This window comes from Phasianus colchicus, chromosome 1 (assembly GCF_987193195.1).
Source record: "Phasianus colchicus chromosome 1, bPhaCol1.hap1.1, whole genome shotgun sequence".
NCBI lineage: Eukaryota > Metazoa > Chordata > Aves > Galliformes > Phasianidae > Phasianus > Phasianus colchicus.
Genome location: NC_143436.1, coordinates 121,110,016 through 121,118,066, shown reverse-complemented (window position 1 = coordinate 121,118,066; position 8,051 = coordinate 121,110,016). Strand labels below are relative to the sequence as shown.

General features: G+C 41.0%; 1 long non-coding RNA gene across 1 annotated transcript; it reads right to left on the bottom strand.

Moving 5' to 3' along the window:
- Positions 1-1,098: 1,098 nt before the first annotated feature.
- Positions 1,099-6,230, bottom strand: LOC116232717 (uncharacterized). Its single transcript, XR_004167745.2, has 3 exons — positions 6,185-6,230; positions 4,852-4,999; positions 1,099-1,908 (listed from the first exon to the last, which is right to left on the bottom strand). It is a non-coding gene; the product is annotated as an uncharacterized LOC116232717 (long non-coding RNA).
- Positions 6,231-8,051: the final 1,821 nt, after the last annotated feature.

Genomic DNA, 8,051 nt, shown 5'->3' with positions numbered 1-8,051 from the left:
GGTTGCATAGAGTACTACGGAAAATTGTACCCAGCAAGGAAAATATATTTATTACTAAAACTGTAGCATCAAAATAGTTTGGATGTTTTTTGAACCTTGTTGGGATTCATTTTAATGCAGTACATTACAATGGAAATGCAGTCCTCTGCAACAGGTACTGCAGCAAAGAAAACCTTGAAGTGCTCTTGGAAGGACGCAGCAGTTCCTCTTGCACGTTGAATGTAGTGACAGAGATAAGTGACTTGCATTGCTTTGTCTCATAGACCTCGAACTTACCATACAAATAGCTCTGTGGGAACACAGTAACACCTGTGTTCACTTCAGTAGATCAGAGTTCCAGACAGAAAACTTGAATTTTCTGAGACTCTATGTGGAAATCTTCTGTCCTTGAAACCAGGTTGAGCTCTGTCTTTGAGGTGTCAGAGAACATTTGTTCTGCACTTTCACCTTTGAGAGATTTCAGAGCTAAGGTAAACTTGATTCCACAGTTTAGATACCTTTTACAAGGAACCAGCCTACAAGGCAAAAGGCTCTCAGTTTGGATCTGATCCTTTCTCAGTCATTAGCTCACTTCTGCCTTGATGGCTGTTGAGCGCTGCCCCCTGGATGAATCTCTGCCACAAAAAGTCCCTATGCTAACAGTTACTAGGACATCTGAAGACAAAACAGGAGAAATACAACTCTAGATATGTTTCTTACAGCCTTGTCCTACATCTCCCATTACTGACACCACCTAAGAGTCTCCTGTGTTACGAGATCTTTGCTCTAACACAGTGGGACTGTTCCTGCGTGCTTCCTTGTGCATCTCCATTTCCAGGTCTAGAAAACTGAGATAATGCCACTCTCCTGTTGTGCGTATATGATAGGCAAACAAGGGCAGACTTCGAAAAATATCAGGCATCCAAAGAGGCAAACAATCAGAAGAGAAATATTAAGATTCTCAGAAGGACACAGGTATCTCACTTGGAGTGAAACTCTCTAAATGCTTGTTGGTCAAATTACAGGGGCTCGTCTTCCAAAAGCTTTGTGAAAGATCTGAACAAAATTTGGCTCTTTTATCTTGCAAATATAGATGAGACTTTATTTTTTCTTAGAAAGTGAAAATACCAATGCTTGAGTTTCTCCACTGCAGTGAATATTTATGTACATACAGATGCACAAACACCACCCCAGCTGCCTGCCACTGCTTCATACAACTAGCCAACTTTTCAAAAAGTTTTTTACTCTTTAAAAAGAAAGATACTCTTTAAGAAAGAAAGATACTCTTTAGTTTGAAAATCCCTTACTTTTGTCGTCTTGGTCACAAATGCGGCGTTGTAAAGACATCTGGTTGATATGATTCAGAAAGCATTTTACAAAACCACTTGGCTCCACAAACTGATTTATTTGTCAGCAAGTGATTGACAGTCCAAACCCACATAATCTAAAAGAAGATGCAGATCTGGCAGTACAGCGCAACAGACGCCTGGAGTTAGCAAAATCCTGATGTGCAGGAAACATGCACTGGGCTTAGGGATGGGGGCAGGCATTTAATCAAGCACTGAAGGTAGGTGATGAGAATGCCAGGCAACGTGATGAAGATGGCACAGGCAAACTGTGTACAGTGGGAGTGGCAGTTACTGTAGCATCCGTCTTTGAGTGGTGCCTTTTTCCAGCTGCAGTGCAGCCCTCAGCCCCACAGTCACAACGAGGCCCTGGCACGTGGGTGTGAAGAGGAGTACAGAAGTGGGACTTGTGTCCACATGTAGGACTTGAGGGGTCTGGCACTACCTCAAGCAGATGTCAGTGATCCCTGTTTCAGTGGGCTGAGTTGGAAAACAGCATCAAGACAGCTCAGTGAGTGTGGCCAAGTCATCTGGAAGTCAGTTTACACCACAAGAGTCTTGCCAGAGCCTCCATCTTGGACAACTATTCAGAAACCAAATGAAACATGTTACCAGCACTAAGCACTGAATCACACACCTATCAAATCTGTCAGCAACAAAATTTATAGGTAAAAAAATAAGTCTCTATAGTGTTGGCATCATTTTATCAGGATAAGCAGTTGGATCAAACATCCACGAGAACTTTCCAAATTATTAGTTTTTAATTGCATAGCCACCTTCTTATCTAATGTGCCCCAGCCAGATCTTAAAAATGATTTAAACTTCAAAGCTGATAGTAATCCCACATGCACAAAGACATTTGGAAAAAACTATCTCTTCGAAATGTAGCAGATTACAAGAGAGAGTTTGTAAAGGTGCCTTCTTTTCTGTTGGCACAGCATTTGTACTTTGTCAACTGCTTCCCACTATTTAGGATCAATTAAACTTTCTCACACTAATTAAAAATTGTAATTAAATAATCAAGAAGTCCCTCACTATGACTCAGTCTTAGAGTATGCATCTGGCCCTTGTTTGAGATGGAGGGTATAAAACCCTGAAGTTATGACAGAAATTTCCGGTATGTTTTCCTTTGATTATCCCATAAAGGAGCTTTGCTGAGATAGTCATGGCTGGAAAATAAAAGGGAGAGAATCTTTCACTGAGGTGGAAAGGACTGCAGAAAATCTGCTTAGATTGCATTTTGATCTCAGTGCAGTACAGGGCTACCAGAACACAAATAGAGGTGCAAAATAAAATATATTTTTTTAGATGTCTTAATTACAGGTCTGTGAAAGTACTAGTGAAAATTATCACCTCCTTGGGGAATAGTCTACTCTGCTCTCACTCTCTGATACTTATACAGAGGGGAAAAGTGAGCTTCTAAATGCAGATCCACTCTTACAAGTATTTGCCACTGCATTTAATAGTTACATATTTAAATAAAAAACAAAAACAAAAACAGGCTGCAGTTTCAGAATGCACTTGGGAAAGAAAGAAGAGTTCTCCATTTAAGCTTTATTGTATTGCCCAAGATTTATCTCTGCTAAATGAATTTGGGCATTTTTATTTTGTTTTAGTGACCACATAAAACAGGAAAATAGACCACCTCAAATTCTGTCTCCTGATGAAGATGACATACTTATTGTAGCTAAAGTTTTCTAACAACTGAACTGTCCTGATCGTAACATAAAAACTAGATATATTTCCTCATATCTACCCATATAGATGCCATGAGTGCTGTTCAAACAACATTTGTTGAACAGCTGTGTCCAGAAAGAAGAGTGAGCGAGTGGAATGTATTTTTTTTTAAATTTATACAGATTTCAATGGATTGCTGTTTGGAGTCATTTCTGGAGAAAAAAGTTTTCAGAGTGGAAAAAAATTATCACTTCAAAATACACTCTTTTTCTACAAAAAATAAGTTCAAAATGGTGTTTACTGAGCTGAAAATTTTGAGTCATGCAAAGTAAGTTTCTGAAGGAGGGAATCTTTCATGAGAACTGCTGGCTGTAGAGCTCAATTTAGCTTGAAAAGAAAAAAATATGATCTTTTCCACAACAGAAATCCACTTTTTATGCTCTCAAAATTCTAATTCCTGTTGTGGTAAATAAAAATTACCTTGATCAAAGCAAAGAGTTAGTTTTGTTTATTCTCCTATTGTTTATTTCTGTGCTGTAAATGTACTGCATGGAAAAACATAACTCCCTTATTAAGAGACTGTAATCTCAGCCCATCTAGAGATGACAACACAGCAATATTTGAACTGTGGCTGAATCATAAGAATCAATGGCCCTGTGAAAGCCAGAATCAGAGTTATCAGCCCGGTGTTGAATGCACTCTTTGCTATTTCCTAAAGCACAGTTCTCTCACTGTCTGATCAAATGTGTAACATGCAAGGCAGGTAGATACATCTTCCCTTTCTTTATACACCTCTAGAGACTATAGCTCCACCACCTCCCTATGCAGCCCCTTCCAGCACCTCAGCGCTATTTCAGAGAAGAAATTATTCCTAGTATCCAACCTGGATTGAAGCCATCCCCTCTCATCCTATTGCTGTTACTTGAGAGATGAGGCTGATCCCCCAGCTCACTACAAATGCCTTTCAGGCAGCTGTAGAGATTGATAAAGCATCCTCTGAGCCTCCTCTTCTCCAGACTGAATAATCCCAGTTCCCTCAGCACTCCTTGTGCTCTTGGTCCAGATCCTTCACCAGATTTGTTGTCCTTCTCTGAGCATGCTCCAGGGCCTCAACATATTTCTTGTAGTGAGGGGCTCAAAACCAAACACAGCTGTTGGGGTGCAGCCTCACCTGTGCAGGACAATTACTTCCCTGCTCCTGCTACAAACATTATTTCTGATATAAGCGAGGATGCCATCAGCCTTTTTGGCCACCTGGGCACACTGCTGATTCATGTTCAGCTGAGATCAGCCAACACCCCCTGATCATTGTCTTCCACATTGCTTGCCAGCTACTCTGCCCCAAACCTGTAGCAGCGCATGGGGTTGTTGTGGCAAAAGTGCAGGACTCAACACTTGGTCTTGTTGAACCTCATCCCACTGTCCTCAGCCCAGCAATCCAGCCGGTTCAAAGCCTCTGCAGGGCCTTCCAATCTTTGGGCAGACCAATACATCCTCCCAGCTTAGTGTCATCTGCAGACTTACTGAGAGTGCACTCAATGCCTTCATCCAAATCATCAATAAAAATACTGAACAGGACAGACCCCAGTACTGACTGCTGGGGAACAGTATTCATGACCGGTTCCCAGCTGAATTTAATTTCATTCACCTCACTCTCTGGGCCTGGCCTTCCAGCCAGTTTTTTACCCAGTAAAGAGTGTACCTGTCCAAGCCATGAGCTGCCAGCTTCTACAGGCCAATATTGTAGGAGACAGCGTCAAAGGATTTGCTGAAGTCTACATCTCTCCCTCACCCATGAGGTGGGTCACCTGGTCATTGAAGGAGATCAAGTTGGTCAGGCAGTACCTACCTTTCAGGTTTGTAGTACCTCAGCTCCTCCTTATGAACCTTCTTACAGATGTCCTTGCTTAGCAGAGAACTCTTTGTGTTACCTCTGACCTCCTGCTGTGGAGCACTTGTGGACATCAGAATCACTTCATGCTGCTCCTCCCATATTGCTGATTGGAAAAAAAGAGAACTTACAGAGACTTCACAGAGAGCTGGAGCAAATGTGTTTATTTCTGAATAGACTAATGGAAAGAATCAAGTTCTGAGCTTGATCTGTTCCCTCCTTCAGATGCAGGTATGCAGCAAGAATTTGAGAAGGGGTAGACCAGACTGACACTTTTTTGGAATAGTAGACCCAGGTGTAAGCGCAGTCTTGACTATAATGAGTTCACTGAATAAAAATTGATATCACCTTTTTTCTCTTGGATCTAAGGGAAACTAATTGCAAGATTGACTTCCTTATAAGTCAGATGTAGCCACCTCTCCACTATCCTCAGTAGGCAGGAGCAGCTATAATTAAGACAAAAAGGCAAAACCCTGGTCCAAAAGTGGAGAAAGGGATTTTGGCAGGAGTGTGCAGTACTTCTGAAGATTGTGCTTTGTGAGATTTATTTTATGAAATGGGATTTCTCTTTTCAAATTATAAAAGCCATAACAAGTCATTAGAAGAATATAAAGCTCTGCGCAGCAGCTTCGGAGGCTAATTTATGCCTGTGTATGGGGAGAGGTAAAGTGTGTCTTGTCCTTGCTGTCATTTTTCAAATAGACAACTAATTTCTGGAGATTCTGATCCCAATTGCATCATGCTATTTAATCATCAGGAGATATACAGTGCCAAGAGCAAGTTAAAGCAAGAACATGCTGGTGCGTTTGGATCCTAGAGGTGGCATAGTGTTTAGAGAGGGATTTGCTCAGTATACATCTCTGCTTCTGGAAATGGAGACAGAAGCATGCAGCAGCATGTCACCACCTCATGGCAGAGAATTAAGCTGAGAAACCTATGCCTCAGAGAGAGGTGTTGCATCTGAATCATGCAACACAGTGTTACATGAAGATGCCAACTCACGTCCATGAGTAAAAAACATCTACTCTCCACAAGACTCATTACCTCAGGCATGGCCCCAGGCTAAGACAGCGTCAGCCAATGCTATCAGAGCTAACTTTGGTGGTTAACTTGGGATAAGTCTCTTTGCTATGCTTTATTAGAACACACAGGCATAACCACCCTTTTTTTTCTTCTGTCATTGTTCTGCTCATAAAGAAACAAAATTGCTTCTGATAGATTCTTAGTGATATCAGGCAAAGTATTTACATATAGTTCAATAGTCACATATAGAAAGAAGAACGGAACTCACCCAACTGGTAAATGGGCTGTCTAGCTATCCTTCTCAAATAGCTGCCTAAGAGTAAAAAATGCTCTCCCTTCAGTAGCTGGCCCTTAAATGTACCCAGCATGTAAACCTGTGCTCCCTGGGCCAGCCACACACCTTCCCCAGGTGCTCAATCACCAGTTTAAACTCTGATTTAATGATTCACCTAGAGGTGCCTGTGGATCTTTGATAGCATTCGGAAAGAATCCTTGTCTCTGATGGAATTTTAGCAGCTTTGTATTTTAGTGGAAAATCAGACTTCATGAAAAAAGAAAGCTACAAATAGTCAGGGTAGGTACTTTTTTGAGAAGGTAGGTATTACTCATTGCGAAGACCCCTCAGTCTTCTGCTATGGATTTTCTTTGCATTTTTCTATATGTACTGTTATGTTTTTGGTTGCTTGTTTCTCAAAATCTCTTTATCAGCCTAAGCAGTCCCTTGCTGTGTTCTAGTTTCTCAGTATGTCTCTGAGTTAACTACCTTTGTAGATAGACCAAGTGTTTGCTAAAATCTCCTCACTAATATACTGAAATTATGTGCTTCTTTCCTGGACACACAAGACCTTTAGTATCTGATCATCTGAAATATTTGCATAAAACCCCCACCTATTTTATATTTCTGCCAATTCTCTGCTTGAAGTATCTTTAGATAACTTGTTAAGCATGCCAGTTTGTGAATATGCTGGACTGACTGTCTGGCCAGTAAAGCAGTCTGATTTTTTGATTGGACAATTTGAATAAGATTGAAATATTAAAAATCTGCAGTCCAGCAAACTATTTCTCACCAAGGGCCCTCTGAAGTAATAGACTCTCTGTGTGACTCATCTTATACAGGGTAGAAGAGATTGTGCACTAGAAGCATCCAGGACTGTGCAGATTTAAACATGTGCATTTGATCAGATGAGCACCAACCTTGGCAACCATGGAGACCAAAGTTACAGAAAGATTTTGCTTGCTCCTGTTTTCACAACTGGCAAAGCTGGGGAGGAGGACTTATAGAGAGGAAGGTGTATTCTTATAAGTGGGTTAAATCTATGCTTGAAGGGTTTTAGATATTAAGTACCCACATTACTAAAGGAAATCATGAATGATGCTTGATCATCCTAGAGTCTGAATTTCAACAACAGAAAAGGGCTGGGATGAGAGCTAAAGTGCTTTCTGCTCCCTTCTGTGCAATAGTTTACCACTACAACTTAGTAATTGATAGGATTTGCAGAAGTGCACAAGAATTGGTGTGGCTGATTAGGTTTTTTTCCTCTGATTTCACCTTATAGGACTGTAACATGCCAAATACTTTTTTATCAGCTCTCTCACCCTTAGTGAATCCTGTCAAGGACTTGTTTGAGCCTGATCACTTATCACTGAGACAAGTTTGCACTTGCAGATATATGGCCAAAGGCAGGGTGCAGGGGTAGAGTGATGCATGCTGTTGTATGTATTAGCCATCCATTAACCGTGTGGAAAGACTACAGGAACTACCTTTGCTCTCAATTGCCTGCTGCCAGTTGCCTGCTGCCAGTGCAAGCCCCATCTTGCCTGAGCATTCAGTGCATGGGCTGAGATTACCATTTGAATGAGGAATTCCTTCCATTGGTTACCCAGGCCCAAAGCTCCTTATGGAGCAAGTTTGAGACCAGTTATTCTTTATTTTTCTTTTAAATAGAGCTTTTCCCGGTTTCTCAGAAAACAGGAGATGACTTCATCTTATCATAATGGCTAAATTTATTTTTAAGACGGAAGAGTATCAAAAGCTATAATCTTGTACACCCCCTTTAGTACGTAACATCCTGACTATAGTGGCCCCGAAAAATTAACAAGTATTCAAATAAGCTCTAACTGAAAAGGATGCGAGG